Below are 19,662 nucleotides of genomic sequence, written 5' to 3' on the forward strand. Positions count from 1 at the left end.
CTAAATTCTAAATTCTAAATTTTAAATCTTAAATATCAAACCCTAAATAATAAATCTTAAATCGTAAATAATAAATTCTAATTTTTAAATCCTAAACTCTAAATTCTAAATAACGTTTGAGTTTTAGATATTTTTATTATTTCTAATTTTAAATATTTGTTTTTATTGTGAATTATTAATTATTTTATTGGCTAAAAATTATTGGTTACGAAAACTTTTTCTTAAACCATGAATTGAAATTTTTTAATTTTACTTTTGTTTAGACAACAAATTGAACACAAGAACTAAAAAAATACTATTATATAACTACTTCTCAACAAAGAATGTACACTAACGAGAGGATTGTTTCCCTATTATATAAAATTGTGTTCGAATTTATTGATCGAAAATTGATTTTCGATATGAAAGGAATTGAATCGAAAGATATTGAATATAGGCTTTCGAGAAAATGTGTTTAGGAGGCTAAGTTTGAGAGTTGCTGGCACAGAAGTTGTTTTCGAGTTACTTTGTCGAAATCGAAGAAGTTAAATCGAGGAGGAGATTTGATTTGAAGGAAGACTTTCGAAGATTTAGTCGAGTGGTTAAAGAAGTGAGAATGTTAGTGGATAATTAATCACACGGGAGTAGATAATTAATCACATGGGGAATATCTATAATCATGTAGCGGGAACAGTTACCAAAGGCGGTTGTGTTTTAAAATTGTAATTTATTTTAATTTTAATTAATTGTAATTAATGTAATTTTAATTGACCGTTATGTAAGGGCAGCTTATAAATACTAGGAATTTTCAGTGAAAAGGGGTTGGAACTTTTACTCAGAAAAACACTCTAAACACTCTTACATCCCAGCGTATTCCTGAATTTGCGATCGAGTTTCCTTTTTCTGTAGGGTTCCTTTCACCTTCTTTTATTCTTTTTAATTTCATCCTGTTTGTATTTTTTCATATTTTATTTAATCATATTCATTAAGTGTTATTCATATTTCTTTATTTTTTCTGTTGAATTTAGTTTTCAGTATTTTATCATTACCATTTTACATGAAGAAATCCTTTATTTTAAAAGAAAGTAACTTATTGTTTTCTTTTAATTTCTTTAAATTGTTTACAAAATGTTAATTTCTGAATTTTATTTACTAATTTATGAATTCACTGTATTTTAATCCTTCAAATTTAGTCTAATCGAAGACACTTTGATGCACTTATAAAAAACTGGTACTCGCATAGAGGAGTTGGTTTCGCTCCCAAACCATTAGAATCGAACCATCATCGATTTGCTAAAAATCGACAAAATAAATTGGCACACCCGGTGGGACAGTTTTAAATCAAAGTGTGTCAAAAGTTACTACTTTCTAGTGTATGCGATTATGAAGTAAGAAGATCATTGACATAGCTGATGAATTGTCAAATGTGAATGGTGGTTCCTCCACCAATGATAGTATACCAGTATCCGTACAACAGGCCGACGTGTCTTCACGTTCGGAAGGTGCAATCAGAACTGAAAGTATAGTCATCACGACTATTGAAAATGTTTGACGTAATATTCGTCCACGTGGCCCTGCGCCACCGTTTCAACCTCCATTAACTGCTGGTTGGCCCCCTTATGGCTTGCCTGTTGGTTATACCCCACCGGTGGGTGGGTTTGTTCCACCTATTCAATTTGGAAATATAAGTGGAGTAAATATTATGCAAAACCTACAACAACACTCTGAGTATTCTCGTGAGTATCACGTGGCTCCACTTCGAATGCTGCGAGTTCAATGGCAGCATATCGACAACAAGTGGAGGAAAGTCACCATGACTTGGTTAATTTATTGACTCAGCAAATGACTACAATTCTGAATCCTATGATGGCCGATCATGAATCGAGATTCGAGCGTCTTGCTAGACAAGTCGAGAGGATTGCTTGAATCGTCGATTATGATGACGGTGAAAGGCATAATGCTCGAGGAACTAATGAGGGGATGGAAAATATTTTTCAAAATGAAAATCATATTCTAAATCGAGAAAACCCTCGCATAGTTCATCGACATGAGAATGATGATGATGTTTTACATGGTTTGCGTGGTGATCGTTATCAGGTCACCCGAATTGTAGAAGAAGTGTTAAATCGGGTTGGATTGAATGTTGGTTTTATGAATCAGCCACATTTTGTTTAGGCTTTTCCCCAAGTAATCGAAATGACTGAAGTGCCAAGAGGGGTAAAAAATCCGAAAATAACTTTAAAATTTGCTAGAGAAGTTGGAGAATCAACAACTGAACATGTTGCTCGATATCTGATCGAGATTGAAAATTTAGCAAATGATAAAAATTTAAAAATAAAATTTTTTCCGTCATCATTGACGAAGAATGCATTTACATGGTTTTCGAATCTTATACCAAATTCGATTAAAACATGGAATCAGTTGGAAACTGCTTTTCACGCTCAATTTTATCGAGGGAAAATGAATGTAGCAGTTACTGATTTAGTAGCTTTGAAACGTGAAGATGGTAAAACCATTGATGATTATTTAATACGTTTCAAAAATGCTAGAAGTAGGTGCTATGTCACATTGCCTGAGAATGAGATAGTGAAAATAGCAACTATGGGGTTAGGATTCTATATGCACAGAAAGTTGCTTAATGTGCATATTCCTGATTTGGCTCATTTGGCCGAAAAGGTTCGGCAAACTAAGTTAATAAAAAAGGAAAAAGAAAAACATAGAACCGAACAGAGGTCAAAAAGTAAACCATTTATTCGAAAGGAGAAAGTTGCTTATGTAACTATGGAGTCCTCAGAGGAGAAAATCGATTTTGAAACAGAAATCGATTTGGCCGAACTTAAGAAAGGCCCTCCATATGTTTGTTCTTTGTTGAAAAAACTCCCTGGTAGTGAAAAGTCGAATGATTAAAAATTTAAAAGTGGAAAGAAATATAGTTTTGATATCTCGAAATCTGATCAAATTTTTGATGTGTTGCTTAAAGATAGACAATTGGTTTTGCCTGAGGGTAGAACTTTACTTTCCTTGAAGGATTTGAAAGGAAAGCCTTATTGTAAATTCCATCAAGCAACAAGTCATTCAACTAACATTTGTGTTTGTTTCAGGGATTTGATTCAGGAGGCAATAATGGAAGGACGTTTGAAATTTGATGATGGCAAAAAGGAAATAAAGGTCGATGTAGATCCTTTCGAAACTGATGCCAGTTATGTGGAACCCTGCTTTGAAGTGAATATGGTGGGATGTCTTATGATTTTGATGTGGCTCTTGATGATTTCGAGTCACAAGTAAGAGCTGTGTACCCCAGAACGGGGGATGGTTTGTTGGACTTCTTGGTTTAGCAAAAAATCAAAGACCGGGACGTATCGTTGTGTCCACGGTGTAACGCTGTTTTTGATGCTGAAGCAGCGGCAATCTTTGAAAAGCAAAGAATGAAAAAAAAAATTACCACACAGGGAGGAACAAGCACGTCAGAGACAACCAATTCGACGTGTAGAAGGTTCTGGTTCGAAAATTCCTCTACATGATGTGAATACATATTTGAGCCGATCTCAGGCTATTGGTGTTCAGTGAATCAGTAACTGTCAAGAATTTCAAAGGCGTGATCCCTTATATCAACGTAATCCTCAATGGGGACACAGAGCGCCGTCTCGAAATCAATATGCAGCTTTTCGAGGGCGAGCCAGAGGATACCCAAGAGGAAGAGGAGGAAGGAGAAGTTTCAATCAAAATAAAAAAACTTCAGATTGATACGGAAAAGGAAGCAAGCAAGGGGGAAACTCCTTCAGTGCATTCCCGAATTGTCTTTCCTTCTGATAGAGAGACTTATCCTAAGGAGATTCCATCGCCAGCTAAGATGGACAAAGGAAAGGCAATTGCTCAGTCTTCTGGGGTAGATAAACATAAAGATGTTGATATCGATGAAGAATACTTCGATGAAGGAGATGATGACATGGTGGGGATGATTTCGATAATCCCTACCGAGTACCTTGGGAAGTGTGAAGGTAATTGATGAGGGGATAATTTATACGTTTTTTGGCATTATTTTTAGTATGTTTTAAGTATATTTTAGTTAGTTTTTATTATGTTTTTATTAGTTTTTAAATAAAAATCACTCTTCCGGACTTTACTATGAGTTTGTGTGTTTTTCTATGATTTTAGGTATTTTCTGGCTGAAATTGAGGGACCTGAGCAAAAATCTTATTTAGAGGCTGAAAAAGGACTGCAGATGCTATTGGATTCTGACCTCCCTGCACTCAAAATGGATTTTCTGGATCTACAGAAGCCTAATTGGTGCGTTCTCAATTGCGTTGGAAAGTAGACATCCTGGGCTTTCCAGAAATATATAATAGTCCATACTTTGCCCAAGATTTGATGGCCCAAACACGCGTTCCAAGTCAGCTCAATAATTCTAGCGTTTAACACCGGAACTGGCACAAAAGCTGGCGTTTAACTCCAAGAAAAGTCTCTACACATGGAAGCTTTAATGTTCAGTCCAAGCACATACCAAGTGGGCCCGGAAGAAGATTTTTGCATTCATTACCTATTTCTGTAACCCTAGGCTACTAGTTTTCTATAAATAGGACCTTTTGCTATTGTATTATCATCTTGGTTCTTCAGGTTCCCTCTCTGGGGCCGAAGCCAATGACCACCATTATCACTTTTGTATTCTCAACGGTGGAGTTTCTACACACCATAGATTAAGGTGTGGAGCTCTGATGTTCTTCATGAATTAATACAAGTACTATTGTTTTTCTATTCAACTCAAGTCTATTTCTTCTCCAAGATATTCATTCACACCCAAGAACATGATGAATGTGATGATTATGTGACACTCATCACCATTCTCACCTATGAACGCGTGACTGACAACCACTTCCGTTCTACATGCAAACAAGCTTGAATGTGTATCTCTTGGGTTTCTAATCTAAGATTGGAACCTTCGTGGTATAGGCTAGAATTATTGGCGGCCATTCTTGAGATCCGGAACGTCTAAACCTTGTCTGTGGTATTCTGAGTAGGATCTGGGAAGGGATGACTGTGACGAGTTTCAAACTCGCGAGTGTTGGGCGTGTGACAGACGCAAAAGGATCAACGGATCCTATTCCAACATGATCGAGAACCGACAGATGATTAGCCGTGCGGTGACAGCGCATTTGGAACATTTTCACTGAGAGGACGGGAAGTAGCCATTGACAACGGTGATGTCCAACATAAAGCTTGCCATGGAAAGGAGTATGAATGATTGGAAGAAGGCAATAGGAAAGCAGAGGTTCAGAAGGAACAAAGCATCTTCATACTAGGGGTGGCAATATGTACCCTACCCGCGGGTATCCAACCCGACCCCATCCGGTCGGGTAGGGTTGCCAACCCGATCCGCAGCGGGTAGGGTAGGGTGCGGGTAGAGTTTTCGTGCGGGTTGAGCCTCAACCCTACCCGACCAACCCGCACCCTATATATGTATATGTTATATACTTGTATAAAAAATATTTTAAGTAGATGTTGAACTAAAGACTTCTCACTAAATACAAAAGATCCTTAGTCATTAAAAGAAGATCATTAATTGATAATTTAATAAACTTTTTTTTACATAAAATTCAGTTTTATTTTAAATTATTATCAAGTTATATAATAACGTTGCATTTTTTTGTAACCCGCGGGTAGGGTCGGGTACCCGCGGGTTAAGAGCGGGTAGGGTTAGGGTTGAGATATTCTCAACTCGCGGGTAGGGTAGGGTTGAGTTTATATAAAAATCTCAACCCGCGGGTAGGGTTAGGGTTGACTCCAAACCCTACCCTACCCTACCTATTGCCACCCTTACTTCATACGCTTATCTGAAATTCCTACCAATGAATTACATAAGTATCTCTATCTTTACTTTATGTTTTATTTATATTTTAATTATCAATCCTCCATAACCATTTGAATCCGTCTGACTGAGATTTACAAGATGACCATAGCTTGCTTCAAGCCGACAGTCTCCGTGGGATCGACCCTTACTCACGTAAGGTATTACTTGGACGACCCAGTACACTTGCTGGTTAGTTGTGCGGAATTGTGACAAAGTGTGATTCACGTTTGAGAGCTCCAAGTCTTTGGCGCCATTGTTGATGATCACAATTTCGTGCACCAAGTTTTTGGCGCCGTTGTCGGGGATTGTTCGAGTTTGGACAACTGACGGTTCATCTTGTTGCTTAGATTAGGTAATTTTACTTTTTATTTTCGAAAAAAAAAATTTTATTCTGTTCTTCAGAGTTTTTAAGGATGAATTCTAGAGTTTCATGATGATTTGTTGAAGTCTGGCTGGCTGTGAAACCATGTTTAATCTTTTGGACCGAGGTTTCAACTTATCATCACAAGAGCTTGATGATTTCTATCAATCTTGCTGTTGAAAGTAATGATCTGCTAAAGCTTGGCTGGCCATTGGCCATGTCTAGTGTTTTAGACCGGAGCTTCCACTGAAAGCTTGGATGGCTAGTATGCTATGTCTAATTCCTGGACCGGAGTCTTAGACTAACATTGCAATGATTCCTGGAATTCTTATTAAAAATTTTGAATCCCTTTATTTTCTTTTCCACTCAATTTTCGAAAAACCACAAAAAAATTTATAAAATTTTAAAAATAAAAAATATTTTATATTTCTTGTTTGAGTATAGTATCAATTTTTAAGTTTGGTGTCAATTGCATGACTTTCTTCTTCTTACATTTTTCGAATATACACATATTGTTCTTCATTGATCTTCAAGTTGTTCTTGATGATTTCATTGCTCTGATCTTTAAATTCTCTTGTTTTGTGTGTTTTGTTGTTTCTCATATGCATTCTCAATTTGTTAGTGTCTCTTATATGAAAATTTTTAAGTTTGGTGTCCTGCATGCATTGTTTGTTTGATTTGAGTTTCCTAAGATTAGTTGTATTTCGATTGTTTCTCATCATTGAAAAATTCAAAAAAAAAATTTCAAAATTATGTCTTGTCAAGTCAATAATACAGAGAATTGAAGATTCAGAACATTCAGCAGAGGAATCAAACAGAAAAAGCTGGGCGTTCAAAACGCCCAGTGAAGAAGGAAAACTGGCATTTAAACGCCAGAATGAATACCATTCTGGGCATTTAACGCCAGAAGGATACTAGAGGGAAGATTTTGTTTTTAATTCAAATCTTTTTCAAATCATATCTTTTCAATCATATCTCTTCAAAATCAATTTCTTTCCATTTTTTTATTATTTTCGAAAATCCTTGCTACTATTAATGATTTACTTCAAAATTTTCAAGTTGTTACTTGCCTATTAAGAAAAGATCAAATTTTAAATTTTAAGAATCATATCTTTTAATTTCTTATTAGTCAAGTAATCAACTTTATTTTTAAAACTTTCTTTTTTTATTTGATTTTTAATCATATCTTCTCAATCACATCTTTTCAATCACATCTTTTTCAAAATTAACTCTCAATCATATCTTTTTGATTTCTAATTTCAAAATCTTTTTAAAAAATCACTTAATTTCTTTCCCAATCTTAATTTTCTAAAATCTCAATCAAAATTTCAAATTTCTTTCAAAATCTTTTTAATTTATTTTCGAAAATTCTTCCCCTCTTTTCACATTCTTCTATTTAAGGGACTAACACTCCTCTTCAAGGTGCAATTCGAACTCTATTCCTCTTGATAAGTTCGAATTCTCTTCTATCTACCTCCTCCTTCTATTCTTCTTTTCCTCTGACACCTCAAGGAATCTCTATATTGTGACATAGAGGATTCCCTACTTTCTTGTTCTCTTCTCTTTCATATGAGCAGGAGCAAAGATAAAGGCATACTTGTTCAAGCTGATCCTGAACCTGAAAGGACCTTGAAGAGAAAGCTAAGAGAAGCCAAAGCACAATTCTCTCTAGAGGGCCTAATAGAGCTTTTCAAAGAAGAAGAAATAATGGCAGCTGAAAACAACAATGCCAACAATGCAAGGAAGGTGCTTGGTGACTTTACTGCACCTACTCCCGACTTCTATGGGAGAAGCATCTCAATCCCTGCCATTGGAGCAAACAACTTTGAGCTTAAGCCTCAATTAGTTTCTAATGCAACAGAATTGCAAGTTTTATGGACTTCCATCGGAAGATCCTCATCAGTTCTTAGCTGAATTCTTGCAAATCTATGACACTGTCAAGACCAATGGGGTTGATCCTGAGGTCTACAGACTTATGCTCTTCCCTTTTGCTGTAAGAGACAGAGCTAGGACATGGTTAGACTCACAACCTAAAGAAAGCCTGAACTCTTGGGAAAAGCTAGTCAATGCCTTCTTGGCAAAGTTCTTTCCACCTCAAAAATTGAGTAAGCTTAGAGTGGAAGTCCAAACCTTCAGACAGAAAGAAGGTGAATCCCTCTATGAAGCTTGGGAAAAATACAAGCAATTGATCAGAAGGTGCCCTTCTGACATGCTTTCAGAATGGAGTATCATAGGTATATTCTATGATGGTTTGTCTGAACTATCCAAGATGTCATTGGATAGCTCTGCTGGAGGATCTTTTCATCTGAAGAAGACGCCTGCAGAAGCTCAAGAACTCATTGAAATAGTTGCAAATAACCAATTCATGTACACTTCTGAAAGGAATCCTGTGAATAATGGGAAAAATAAGAAGAAAGGGGTTCTTGAGATTGATACTCTGAATGCCATACTGGCTCAGAACAAAATATTGACTCAACAAGTCAATATGATTTCTCAGAGTCTGTCTGGAATGCAAGCATCGGCAGTCAGTACCAAAGAAGCTTCATCTGAGGAAGAAGCTTATGATCCTGAGAACCCAGCAATGGAAGAGGTGAATTACATGGGAGATTCCTATGGAAACACCTATAATCCTTCATGGAAAAATCATCCAAATCTCTCATGGAAGGACCAACAGAGGCCTCAACAAGGCTTCAATAACAATAATGGTGGAAGAAATAGGTTTAGCAATGGCAAACCTTTTCCATCATCTTTTCAGCAACAAACAGAGAATTCTAAGCAGAACCACTCTGACTTAGAAACCATAGTCTCTGATCTAATTAAAACCACTCAAAGTTTCATGACTGAAACAAGGTCCTCCATTAGAAATTTGGAGGCACAAGTGGGTCAGCTGAGTAAGAAAATTACTGAACTCCCTCCTAGTACTCTCCCAAGCAATACAGAAGAGAATCCAAAAAGAGAGTGCAAGACCATAACCACAACCCACACGGCCGAACCTGGAGAGGAGGAAGAGGCAGTGATCTCCACTGAGGAAGACCTCAATGGACGACCACTGGCCTCCATGGAGTTCCCTGATGAGGAACCATGAGAATCTGAGGCTCACACAGAGACCATAGAGATTCCATTGAATTTACTCCTGCCATTCATGAGCTCTGATGAGTATTCTTCCTCTGAAGAGGATGAAGATGTTACTGAAGAGCAAGTTGCTAAGTACCTTGGAGCAATCATGAAGCTAAACGCCAAGTTATTTGGTAATGAGACTTGGGAGAATGAACCTCCATTGCTCACTAAAGAACTGGATGACTTGACTAGGCAGAAATTACCTCTAAAGAGACAAGATCCTGGAAAATTCTCAATTCCTTGTACCATAGGTACCATGACCTTTGAGAAGGCTCTGTGTGACCTGGGGTCAAGTATAAACCTTATGCCTCTCTCTGTAATGGAGAAGCTAGGGATCATTGAGGTACAAGCTGCTAAAATCTCACTAGAGATGGCAGACAATTCAAAGAAATAGGCTTATGGACTTGTAGAGGATGTCTTGGTAAAGGTTGAAGGACAATACATCCCTGCTGACTTTATAATCCTAGAGACTGGGAAGTGTATGGATGAATCCATCATCCTTGGCAGACCCTTCCTAGCCACAGCAAAAGCTGTGATTGATGTTGACAGGGGAGAATTGATCATTCAAGTGAATGAAGACTCCCTTGTGTTTAAAGCTCAAGGATATCCCTCTGTAACCATGGAGAGGAAGCATGAAGAGCTTCTCTCAATACAGAGTCAAACAGAGCCCCCACAGTCAAACTCTAAGTTTGGTGTTGGGAGGCCACAACCAAACTTTAAGTTTGATGTTGAACCCCCACATTCAAACTCTAAGTTTGGTGTTGGGAGGTTCCAACATTGCTCTAAACATCTGTGAGGCTCCATGAGAGCCCACTGTCAAGCTATTGACATTAAAGAAGCGCTTGTTGGGAGGCAACCCAATCTTTAATTATCTATGTTAAATTTCTATTTTATTTTGTTATTTTATGTTTTCTGTAGGTTGATGATCATGTGAAGTCACAAAAACAATTGAAAAAGCAAAAGCAGAGTGAAAAATAGAATTAAAAACCGAACACCCTGGAGGAGAAGCTTACTGGCATTTAAACGCCAGTAAGGGTAGCAGAATGGGCGTTAAACGCCCAGTCTGGCACCATTCTGGGCGTTTAACGCCAGAAATGGGCACCAAACTGGCATTTAACACCAGGAATGGGCAAGAAGTTGGCGTTAAACGCTAGAAATGGGCAGCAACCTGGCCGTCTGGCGTTTAACGCCAGGATTGGCAGAAAGGGGCATTTTTGCACGCCACTTGGTGCAGGGATGAGATATTCTTGACACCTCAGGATCTGTGGACCCCACAGGATCCCCACCTCCCCCACCTCTCTCTCTCTTCTTCACCCATTCACCAATCATCTTAATATCTCTTCCCCAAAACCCCTCACCTATCAAATCCCACCATTCTCTTCACCACTAACATCCATCCTTCATAAAACCCCACCTACCTCACCATTCAAATTAAAACCACTTTCCCACCCAAACCCACCCATAATGGCCGAACCATACCCCCCTCTCCACTCCTATATAAACACATCTTCACTCCTTAATTTTCATACAACCTAAACACTACTTCTCCCCCTTGGCCGAAACACAAAGCCCCTCCATCTCCTCTATTTCTTCTTCTTCTACTCTCTTCTTTCTTCTTTTGCTCAAGTACGAGCAAACCTTCTAAGTTTGGTGTGGTAAAGCTAAAGCTTTTTGTTTTTCCATAACCATTTATGGCACCAAAGGCCGGAGAAACCTCTAGAAAGAGGAAGGGGAAGGCAAAAGCTTCCACCTCCGAGTCATAGGAGATGGAGAGATTCCTTTCAAGGGTGCATTAAGACCACTTCTATGAAGTTGTGGCCAAGAAGAAGGTGATCCCCGAGGTCCCTTTTAAGCTCAAAAAGGGCGAATATCCGGAGATCCGACATGAGATCCGAAAAAGAGGTTGGGAAGTTCTCACCAACCCCATTCAACAAGTCGGGATCTTAATGATTCAAGAGTTCTATGCCAATGCATGGATCACCAAGAACCATGATCAAAGTGTGAACCCGGACCCTAAGAATTGGCTTACAATGGTTCGGGGGAAATACTTAGATTTTAGTCCGAAAAATGTAAGGTTGGCATTCAACTTGCCCATGATGCAAGGAGATGCACACCCATACACTAGAAGGGTCAACTTTGATCAAAGGTTGGACCAAGTCCTCATGGACATCTGTGAAGAGGGCGTTCAATGGAAGAGAGATTCAAGAGGGAAGTTGGTTCAACTAAGAAGGCATGGCCTCAAACCCGTGGCTAGAGGATGGTTGGAGTTCATCCAACGCTCGATCATTCCCACTAGCAATCGGTCTGAAGTTACTATAGACCGGGCTATCATGATTCATAGCATTATGATTAGAGAGGAAGTAGAAGTTCATGAGGTTATATCCCAAGAACTCTACAAGGTGGCGGACAAGTCCTGCACTTTGGCAAGGTTAGCCTTCCCTCATCTCATTTGTCACCTTTGCAATGCGGTTGGAATTGACATAAAGGGAGACATTCTCATTGATGAGGACAAGCCAATCACTAAGAAAAGGATGGAGCAAACAAGAGATCCCACTCATGGACAAGAGCATGAGAAAATTCCTCATCATGAAATCCCTGAGATGCCTCAAGGGATGCAATTTTCCCCATAAAATTATTGGGAGCAAATCAACACCTTCCTAGGAGAATTAAGTTCAAATATGGGACAACTAAGGGTGGAACACCAAGAGTATTCCATCCTCCTCCATGAAATTAGAGAAGATCAAAGAATCATGAGAGAGGAGCAACAAAGGCAAGGAAGAGACATTGAGGAGCTCAAGCACTCCATAAGATCTTCAAGAGGAAGAACTAGTCGCCATCACTAAGGTGGACCAGTTCTTTAATTTCCTTGTTCCTTATTTTTCTGTTTTTCAAATTTTTATGCTTTATGTTTATTTATGTTTGTGTCTTTATTACATGATCACTAGTGTCTAAGTGTCTATGCCTTAAAGCAATGAAAATGAATCCATCACCGTTCTTAAATGAAAAATGTTTTTAATTGAAAAAGAAAAAGAAGTGCATGAATTTCAAATTTTAAAACAGTTTAGTTATTTTGATGTGGTGGCAATACTTTTGTCGTTCTGAATGAATGCTTGAACAGTGCATATTTTTGAAATTGTTGTTCAATGAATGTTAAAATTGTTGGCTCTTGAAAGAATGATGGAAAAGGAGAAATGTTATTTGATAATCTGAAAAATCATAAAATTGATTCTTGAAGCAAGAAAAGACAGTGAAAAGCTTGCAGAAAAAAAAAGATATATGCGGAAAAAAAAAGCCAATAGCCCTTTAAACCAAAAGGCAAGAGTAATAGAAAGGATCCAAGGCTTTGAGCATCAGTGGATAGGAGGGCCCACAGGAATAAAATCCAGGCCTAAGTGGCTAAACCAAGCTGTCCCTAACCATGTGCTTGTGGCGTAAAGGTGTCAAGTGAAAACTTGAGACTGAGCGGTTAAAGTCGTGGTCCAAAAGCAAAAAGAGTGTGCTTAAGATCTCTGGACACCTCTAATTGGGGACTCTAGCAAAGCTGAGTCACAATCTGAAAAGGTTCACCCAGTTTTGTGTCTGTGGCATTTATGTATCCGGTGGTAATACTGGAAAACAAAATGGTTAGGGTCACGGCCAAGACTCATAAAGTAGCTGTGTTCAAGAATCAACATACTTAACTAGGAGAATCAATAACACTATCTGGATTCTGAGTTCCTATAGAAGCCAATCATTCTGAACTTCAAAGGATAAAGTGAGATGCCAAAACTGTTCAGAAGCAAAAAGCTAAAAGCCCCGCTCATCTAATTAATACTGATATTCATAGATGTTTTTGGAATTCATTGTATATTCTCTTCTTTTTATCCTATTTGATTTTCAGTTGCTTGGGGACAAGCAACAATTTAAGTTTGGTGTTGTGATGAGCGGATAATTTATACGCTTTTTGGCATTGTTTTTAGTATGTTTTTAGTATATTTTAGTTAATTTTTATTATGTTTTTATTAGTTTTTAAATAAAAATCACTCTTCTGGACTTTCCTATGAGTTTTTGTGTTTTTCTATGATTTCAGGTATTTTCTGGCTGAAATTGAGGGACCTGAGCAAAAATCTGATTCAGAGGCTGAAAAAGGACTGCAGATGCTGTTGGATTCTGACCTCCTTGCACTCGAAGTGCATTTTCTGGAGCTACAGAAGCCCAATTGGCGCGCTCTCAATTGCGTTGGAAATTAGACATCCTGGGCTTTTCAGAAATATATAATAGTCCATACTTTGCCCAAGATTTGATGGCCCAAACAGGCGTTCCAAGTCAGCTCAAGAATTCTGGCGTTTAACGCCGGAACTGGCACAAAAGCTGGAGTTAAACGGCCAAACTGGTACAAAAGTTGGCGTTTAACTCTAAGAAAAGTCTCTACACATGGAAGCTTCAATGCTCAGCCCAAGCACACACCAAGTGTGTCCGGAAGAAGATTTCTGCATTAATTACCTATTTCTGTAACCCTAGGCTACTAGTTTTCTATAAATAGGACCTTTTGCTATTGTATTATCATCTTGGTTCTTCAGGTTCCCTCTCTGGGGCCGAAGCCAATGACCACCATTATCACTTTTGTATTCTCAACGGTGGAGTTTCCACACACCATAGATTAAGGTGTGGAGCTCTACTGTTCTTCATGAATTAATACAATTACTATTATTTTTCTATTCAACTCAAGTCTATTTCTTCTCCAAGATATTCATTCGCACCCAAGAACATGATGAATGTGATGATTATGTGACACTCATCACCATTCTCACCTATGAACGCGTGACTGACAACCACTTCCGTTCTACATGAAAACAAGCTTGAATGTGTATCTCTTGGGTTTCTAATCTAAGATTGGAACCTTCGTGATATAGGCTAGAATTATTGGCGGCCATTCCTGAGATCCAGAACGTCTAAACCTTGTCTGTGGTATTCTGAGTAGGATCTGGGAAGGGATGACTGTGACGAGCTTCAAACTCGCGAGTGTTGGGCTTGTGACAGACGCAAAAGGATCAATGGATCCTATTCCAACATGATCGAGAACCGACAGATGATTAGTCGTGCGGTGACAGCGCATTTGGAACATTTTCACTGAGAGGATAGGAAGTAGCCATTGACAACGATGATTATTACTTGGACGACCCAGTACACTTGCTGGTTAGTTGTGCGGAATTGTGACAAAGTGTGATTCACGTTTGAGAGCTCCAAGTCTTTGGCGCCATTGTTGATGATCACAATTTCGTACACCAAGTTTTTGGCGCCGTTGCCGGGGATTGTTCGAGTTTGGACAACTGACGGTTCATCTTGTTGCTTAGATTAGGTAATTTTACTTTTTATTTTCAAAAAAAAATTTCTATTCTGTTCTTCAGAGTTTTTAAGAATGAATTCTAGAGTTTTATGATGATTTGTTGAAGTCTGGCTGGCTGTGAAGCCATGTCTAATCTTTTGGACCGAGGTTTCAACTTATCATCACAAGAGCTTGATGATTTCTATCAATCTTGCTATTGAAAGTAATGATCTGCTAAAGCTTGGCTGGCCATTGGCCATGTCTAGTGTTTTGGACCGGAGCTTCCACTGAAAGCTTGCTGGTTAGTATGCCATGTCTAATTCCTAGACCGGAGTCTTAGACTAACATTGCAATGATTCCTGGAATTCTTATTAAAAACTTATTTGGCCAAGGCCCCAATTATGGTGAATGTTCGTCCATTTGAACCTTTAAAATTCTATATTGCAGCATCTAAGAATTCGATTGGATGTATGTTACCCTAAGATGATGAAAATGGGCATGAACGTGCAGTTTATTACCTTAGTTGAGTCTTAACTGATATCGAAACAATGTATTCACCGACTAAAAAGTTATGTTTGTCATTATATCATGCTTGTATGAAACTAAAGTGTTATATGGTGGCTAAATCGGTAAAGGTAATAGCGCAGACTGATGTTATTAAGTATATGCTTAGTTTCCCTATGTTAAGGGGGCGTTTGGGAAAATGGATGTTAGCATTAATAGAATTCGACTTGCAATATGTCCCAGTAAAAGCTATTAAAGGACAGGTCATTACAGACTTTCTTGTGGATAATTCAAAAGGTCTGAATGACCAGGGGGCAAATATTATAGATATAAAGGTCAATTATTGGAAATTGTATTTTGATGGATCTAAGCACAAAGATGGTGCAGGAGTTGGAATCCTTATTATTTCACCTGAGGGTGTTCCATCAGAATTTTTGTTTGAATTGAAGTATCCTTATTCTAATAATGTCGCTGAATATGAGGCTTTAATTTTAGGTCTCGAGATTTTAATTGACAAAGGAGCTTTAGAGGTTCAAATTCTAAGAGATTCACAGTTGGTTTTAAAGCAGTTATTAAAGGAATTTAAATGTAACAATGAAACGTTACAGAAATATTTAGTAACTGCCTGGGAAATGTTAACCTTTTTTCAGAAGGTTTCTTTGGTACTGATGAGTTTGGAAAACTCCTATTTAATTTTGATGATGAACAAACATTATTGAAATATTTAATTACAAAATTATTAATTTGATTTCACTTAACATATGTTAATTAATAATTTTGTGGTGCAGATTTTACCTTGGGCCGGAAAATAAAAATGTTGCTAGCCCAAATTAAAAATCAGCCTTGCTGCATGTGTTATATTTAGTGGCTGAATTTTTACTGATGGGCCAAGCTCAATATTATTATAGCCAAGCCCATATTTAATTTTGATGAATGCTTCCTATGCTTGATCCGAAATCAAATTTATCAAGAAAGCAAATGTTATCATTTGGGCCAGATTAAATTTTAATGCTACCAAGCCCAACATTATTTTGATGAAAGTTTCCAAGCTTGGTCCGAAACCAAGGTTAAATGAAAGCTAAATGGCTTCATGCTTTCCAACGGATTCCATCTCTTTGTTAAGAATGGATTTCAAATTTTAATATGTTAGCATTGGAAACATGAGAGAGAACTTGACTTTGATTTGATGGGAATCATTATGATTAATGCTATACGCTACTCAAAGCAAGGGAAGTAAAAAGCAATCTATCAACTTGTTTCATTTTCATTTAATTGCTTTTACTTTAACTTCACATTCTCTCTCATCTCTCTCTTCTTCTTCTTTCGGTCATTATCCAGGAAACAATGGAAACTGTGCTCATCAACAAAGAAAAGGAAGAAGTTGCATGCATCAAGACCATCAAGCTAATGATGGCAAGAAAACATACTAAAATAAAAAATGAGCTGTGGCTGAGATATTCACTATATTTGGTTAGATTTGGTGATGTATCTTGAGCCTTTCATGCTCAAAAATGGACGAAGAAGATTCGGCCAGCATGGAGGAGATTCTTGAAGCATGGCTTGTCTTTGATTCTGTTTAACCACCACAGGAAGTAGCTAGAGTGGCGAAGTGATGGTTGAGGCAGAGATTGAAGCAGATGAAGTCATTATCATCATGAAGCATCAAGGGCCAGAAATCCATCTTGGAGAGCAAGCCAAGGATGGAGAGCTCGGATTGATGAAGGGTGATGATCAAGAAAGGTCCAGAGGTAATTGCATGTTGGGTTTTACATGGTTATTTCTTCTCTCTCTATGTGGCCGAACCGGTTCGGTTTGTTGAAGGAGGAAGAAGTTGGTTCAGTTTTGGCTTCAATAAGTGGAGGCTCCCCTCTTCTATAATAAGGGTGGACAGCCACTGTTTGGAGCAAGGAGTAAGATTTGAGAGTGCAAGGCACAGAAGTCTCAAAGCTACCTGAGCTAACAGTTTTCTCTTCTCCTTCAATGTATTCTGTTTTGTAATTTTCTGTTTAATTTTGTCATGTCTTGAGTCTCATGGAAAAAGGCAAACAGTGAGGTTTGTATGAAAAAGCCATAGAGCGGAAAAAGGCAGAGAGTGCAAAATTAAAAGAAAAAGCCATAGATGTCTTAGAGTTCCTTTGTTCATCTATGTTGTGTTTCATGATTCTGTGGGAATCCCCTTGTAAGTTGGGTTAGCAATTTACAAGTTGTAATCAGATTGATTATAGTGAAATTCCATCATGTTTGTGATGGAGACTGGATGCAGGCTGCACTGCACTTAGCAGCTGAACCAGGATATATTTGGGTGTAATCTTTCTTCTCTCCAACTCCATTTCTGATTTCTACTGCACAAGAGCAAAAACTAAAATGTCTCGTGCCAAGTGACGAGACAAAACAAAAAGTCTCGTGGCAAGTGACGAGCAAAAACAAAAAGTCTCGTGTCCAGAGACGAGCTAAAACAGAAAAGTCTCCTCTGAGTTCAGCAAGCATTAGCAACAGAAAAAGGGGGCTAAGATTCAACCCCCCCTTCTTTTAGCCACTGAAACCATCAGCTACATATCCCTAGAATTCATAATGAAATTGCTAATGAATTGTCCCAAATTGCTTCAAAATATCGGATTAGCCCGAAAACTGTTAGAAAATTTTCTAGTATCCATCAAATTTTAGTACCTGCAAGTAAAAGAGAAGTGTTGTGTATGGATGAATGGGAGGATTCTGATTGGAGAAAGCTCATTGCTCAATATTTGAAAGATCCCAATACTGCAGTTGATAGAAAAATTAAGTTACGGGCAATGAATTTTGTTTTATTGGCTGATGAGTTATATAAAAAAGGAATTGATGGAAGTTTGTCGAGATGTTTAGGTCGAGAAGATCAGAATGTTGCTCTGGGCGAGGTTCATAATGGAATTTGTGGTGCTCATCAGGCAGGAAGGAAAATGAGATGGGTGTTATCTCGAAATCATGTATATTGGCCGTCTATGATAAAAGATTGTGTTGATTATGCAAAAGCATGTCAGGAATGTCAGAAACATGGTTCGATACAACAAATTCCAGCAACTGAGTTACATTCGATAATAAAGCCATGGCCATTTAGAGGTTGGGTTTTGGATCTAATTGGCTTGATTTATCCTCCTTCGTCGAGACAACATAAGTTTATCTTAGTGGCTATTGATTATTTTACGAAGTGAGTTGAGGCTATTCCGTTAGTAGAAGCTGGGCAAACTGAGATAATTGACTTTATTGAGGAAAATATTATTCATCGATTTGGAATTCCTCAAACATTAAGTACTGACCAAGGAACTATGTTTACTGGTCAAAGAATTAAAAACTTTGCAGCTTCGAGGAATATTAGTATGGTCACTTCGACTCCTTATTATGCACAAGCTAACGGCCAAGTTGAAGCAGCAAACAAAATATTGATAGGCTTAATTAAAAAGCATATTGGGAATAGGCCTCGAACATGGCATGAAACTTTAAGTCAAGTATTATGGGCTTATCGAAATTCACCAAGAGGTTCGACAGGAACTTCACCATATAAATTAGTATATGGTCATGATGTAGTGTTACCATTGGAAATTAATTTGAATACTTTAAGGGTAACGAAACAAAATGATTTGCCGGTCGATGATTATTGGAATGCAATGTTTGATGAATTAAATGAATTAGATTCAGAACGAATCTTGGCATTAGAGAATATAATTCGACAGAAGGAAAGTATTGCTTGAAGTTATAATCATCGAATTTCTAGAAAATCTTTCCAAACAGGCGAATTGGTTTTGAAAGTTATTTTACCAATGGAAAAGAAATCGAGATTTCTTGGTAAGTGGTCCCATAGTTGGGAAGGTCCTTTTCAAGTAATAGGGACATATTCTGGAAATGCTTATCAAATTAAAGATATCGAGTCAGGAAAGGTGATTAGCTCAATTAATGAAAAATATTTAAAACTTTTCATTGTTGGCAAACATAGAAAATCCAACATGCATAAGGTTTAAAAAAAGACAAAAGTCATTATAAAAAAAGAAAAGGTTTAAGACGCCAGTAATTTAGCCAGAACAAAGCGTAGTTTGGTTCTTTTGCTTTCCAAAGTTGTGAGCATCCTAGCTAGTTTGTTTAGATTTATCAATCTGGATCTCCTCAAGCTGTTGTTTGACTTTTTCTCGCTCAGTGTCGATTGAGACAAGCTGTTAGATAAGGAGATGTTCTTGCTGAGCTGCAATCAAAGGTTTAGCCAAGGTAGCCCAATTCTGGCGGAGAGTAGCGAGTTGTTCTTGAATTAAAGCTAATTCCGCTTCGAGTCGTGCCTCTTCCTGATCATGAAAGGCTTGGACAGAAATAGCACTGGCAATCTTTAAATTAAACTCATCACGAGCAGCTTTGATTAGTTGACCAGTTGCTTGAAAATTTTCAATTCTGGATATGGTTGTGGCTTCTTGATTTTCAATTTCTTGAAATTGAAAATGGAATGTGACACTTTCTTCAATGAGTTGTTTAAATCCTTGAATTAAATCAGAATAGGGAATGTTGGTTGGGATTTTAAAAGAGGAGCTTAGAAGA

The sequence above is a fragment of the Arachis ipaensis genome, chromosome B07, assembly GCF_000816755.2.
Source record: "Arachis ipaensis cultivar K30076 chromosome B07, Araip1.1, whole genome shotgun sequence".
NCBI lineage: Eukaryota > Viridiplantae > Streptophyta > Magnoliopsida > Fabales > Fabaceae > Arachis > Arachis ipaensis.